Consider the following 3,754-nt stretch of genomic DNA (forward strand, 5'->3'; position numbering starts at 1 on the left):
TAATTTATTGTAAATAAATAAATATTCTTCCTTAAAATACATATATACATATATATAATATATGTAACATAATATATGTTAAATTCCCATAAAGGCAGGTACATTTTTACATTGATTTGCATTGAGAGGTGATCTCATGGAAAGTACCTAATGCCTCGCTGTACATGGTGAATGGTATGTTGTTGTGGGTTGGGGTTTTTGTTTGGGGTTATTTTCCCATTTTTGACCTTCCCTGTGTCTTCGTCCCGGTTTTCTCCCTAGTCTGGTGTCATAGATCCTGTCTTATGTTTCCCTGTGTGTGTTTGTTATGCTGCTGCTTTATTTTGGCGGTCAGCTTCCTTCTTGTCGTCTTGTCTGTCTAGTCTAGCTTTACTTTGTTTGTCTGATTGTCTTGCCCCGCCCTAAGTGATCCACCTGACGTCTCACCTGTTCCCTTTACCTCGTACCTCTTGTATTTAACCCCAGTGTTTCCTTTGTCTCTTGTCGGATCATTCTGTTTGTTCGCCTGTCAGCACGTCGCTTTGTCCCGTGTCCTGATTTTGTTCCTGTTTCCTTGGTCCTGGTGATTATACGTTTTGCCTTTTTTTTGGTGTTTTCTTTTGCCTTGTATTCTGGGTGGTTCGTTTTGTTGAGGCTTACTTTGTGTTTTTTGGACAATAAACCCCTGGTTACACCCGCCTGCCTGCCTGCTGTCCTCATCTCTGCATTTGGGTCCAATCCCCACTCTCCATAACATAATGATCCAACAGCTATGGACCCAGCAGCCTTCGAGGATTTGGACAGCTGGAGATGCCGTTGGCCGTTCGTCGTCGAGCTGGGGAAAACCACGGACGTGGGGCGCCGACTTATCATCTGTTCCCTGATAAAAACGCTGTGACAAGCAAGCCCGGGCTCTTTGGAGTCCCAGTGCATGAGACCCTACTCCGGGAGGTTTACCACTGGAAGCTAGCCTGCAGGTCATTCTTACCCCCACCAGCGAGCGGCGCCTAGTGTTCCAGACCCCCAGCTGACACGACCCCGCCGCGGAGCCCCAGCTGACAACTTCCACCGCCGCGGAGTTCCCCCGGCTGACGACGGCCGCCGCCGCGGAAATCCCCAGCCGCCAGCTTCCGCCATTGAGGCGGATCCCCACCCGCCGACCCCCGCCGTCGAGGCGGATCCGCCGCGCCGACCCCCGCCGTCGAGGCGGACTCCCGGCCGCCGACCCCGCCGTCGAGGCGGACTCCCGGCCGCCGCCCCGCCGTCGAGCGACTCCCGCCGCCGGCCCTCCCGCCGTCAGGCGGACTCCCAGCCGCCGGCTCCCGCCGTTGTGCGGACTCCCAGCCGCCGCTCCCGCGTTGAGGCGGACTCCCAGCCGCCGCTCCCCCCGTTGTGGCGGACTCCCAGCCGCCGGCTCCCGCGCTTTGCGGACTCCCCGCCGCCGCTCCCGCCGTTGAGGCGGACCCCAGCCGCCGGCTCCGCGACGAGCGTCCCCACCGCCGCGCACCGGCGCCTTGGACTCTAGGCCACTTACTCCTCTGAACTTGCCAGGTACCAGCGTCACTGACCCCCGCTGGCCTCGGTGGTCCTGGTCCCCGCGATGGCCACCTTTGTGGCCCTCGTTGGCGTTTGGCTTCCCCGCCCCCAGCCGGTGTCTGGCCTCTGCCCCTCGGGGCACAGTCTCCCGGGTCCACCTCTCTCGCTCCAGGGTCCCCTGGGACCCGTCCCTGTTTTCCTCAGGTCCTGGTCCTAGGCCCAGGTCCCAGGAACCCCTTCTTCCTGTCCTAGCCTCTCCTAGTCCTAGTCTCCCTAGTCTCGTGTCTGTCCCTGTCTCTGTTCCATTCTTTGTCCCTTCCCGGTCACTGTCTCTGTCCCCGTCACCCTTCCTGTTCCCGCTTTCTTCTGTCCCCGCGTCCACCCATCCAACTTCGTTCCCACACCTGATCCGTCTGTAGTCTCGCCGTCTCCGTCCGTCCCATCTAAAACTGCCCCTGAACCCGACCCCTCTGTCTCCATGCTGTCCGTCCCGTCTATGACCGCGTCTTTCCCACCTGTTTGTTCCGAGTCTAGCCCGTCCCCCAGTGAGATTCCTAGTACGCCCCCCCGTGGGCTTTTTCGTATCCCTCGTGTGCCTCTCCGTAGGCTTTCTCGTATTCCTCGTGCTCCTCGTGCGCCCTCTGCTGGGCTTTTCCGTGCGCCCTCCAGTGGGCTTCTTCGCGTGCCTCTCTGTAGGCTTTCCGCTCCCTCGTGCTCCCGTCGCCTCTCTCGCTTTTCCGTGGGCTACGTCTGGCGCCCTCTCGTGGAGAATTTCGGTATACCCGCTCTCGGGTCCCTATTGCGCCCTCTCTGGGCACCCTTGTACATCCCCTCGCGCCTCGTAATGCCCTTTCCTTGGTCTATCTCCGTGCCATGTTCGTTAGTCACCCATACTCCCTGTGTCTCTGTATATTTCTCCTTTTTCTGTTTGTTTCTCTTTGTCCCTGGTCGGTGTCTCCCCCTCGTGGTATGGACACAGTTGATCGGTGTGAAAACTTATGAGATCATGAAGTTTTTCAGAAATGTGAATGTCTGTTCTTCTTCTTTCAAGTCTAGTGTAGTTTTTAGCTCTAAATCCAGAGAGCTTCTGTTTTGTGCGTGTTTTTGGGAGAGATAATGGTAAACGTGTGTATGTATGTACCATGCTCTCTTCATTTCTCTGTTTGTACCCCAGTACAGGCTCTACACTCTAGTAATTACATGTTACGGTAGGTATATGTGTATATATGTATTGTGGTATATATGTGTATGTGTATATGTTGATACGTGTGTATATTTGTGTGTGTGTGTGTGTGTATATATATATATATATATTACTGTTACCGGGATCCTGCATGTTTATATTGCATCTACTCGAGTTGTTATGTCTTAAGATCCTATCGTTCTTTCAGTGTTTGCTTTCAGCCACCCTTGCGTTTTGGCCTTTTTGTTTTTTGTATCTTTTTTGTGTTACCAAACACGTCCTTCTTCTAGCTTCTCTGGTGGCACTCTGCTCGCTCCCCCACCTGCTCGTTTAGTTTTTTCTGTCCCTGGGTTGGCATCCCCTCGTTTTGTCCCTCTCTTTGGTCTAGTCACGTCTCATCTTGTCCCCAGTCTCTTGCTCTGTCTCTTTTTTTTTTTGCTGTCGCCTGTCTTCTCTGTGTATCTCCCGTTCCGTCTTCCTCTGGTTGCCTGTCTCATTGTTGTTTTTTCCCTCTCTGCTTTGGTCCCTGTCTGTCCCGCTCCCTTGTTATCTCTTTCCGTGTTTCACTCCCTGCCCCTACCTCCCTGCGTTTTCCTCTTTCCCTTTGTTTGTCTGTCTGACCCCTCACCTGTCTCTCTCTCTGTTCACTGTCTGTCTCTCCCTTTCTTCCATCGCTCTGTCTCTCGTGCTTTTTGTGCCTGTCTATCTTGTTCTTTGTCCCTCTCGCTTCCTTGTTTTCTTTTTGTTTTGTGTGGGTGTCTCTCTCTTTCCCTGTGTCTGTCCTGCTCTCTGGGTTTCAGTCCCTTTTTCTGCCTGTTTGTGTGTGTGACTCTCCCCGTTCCTCTCTGTTTCTAGTGTTTTTTGCCTTTCTATCTGGGCTGCGCTGTACCTGTCCCTGCTTGCTTCTCCGCTCCTTTTTTCTGTTCTTCTCCTCCTAGTCCTCTCTTGTCTTCATCCTCGCCCCTTCCCGATTACTCTTCTCAATCGCACTGTCTCTCTTGCTTTTTGTATCTGTCGTCTGCTCTCTGTACTGTATCTGTCTGTCTTGCTCCTCTT

The sequence above is a fragment of the Etheostoma spectabile genome, chromosome 24 (genome assembly GCF_008692095.1).
Source record: "Etheostoma spectabile isolate EspeVRDwgs_2016 chromosome 24, UIUC_Espe_1.0, whole genome shotgun sequence".
In the NCBI taxonomy this organism is placed as follows: Eukaryota; Metazoa; Chordata; class Actinopteri; order Perciformes; family Percidae; genus Etheostoma; species Etheostoma spectabile.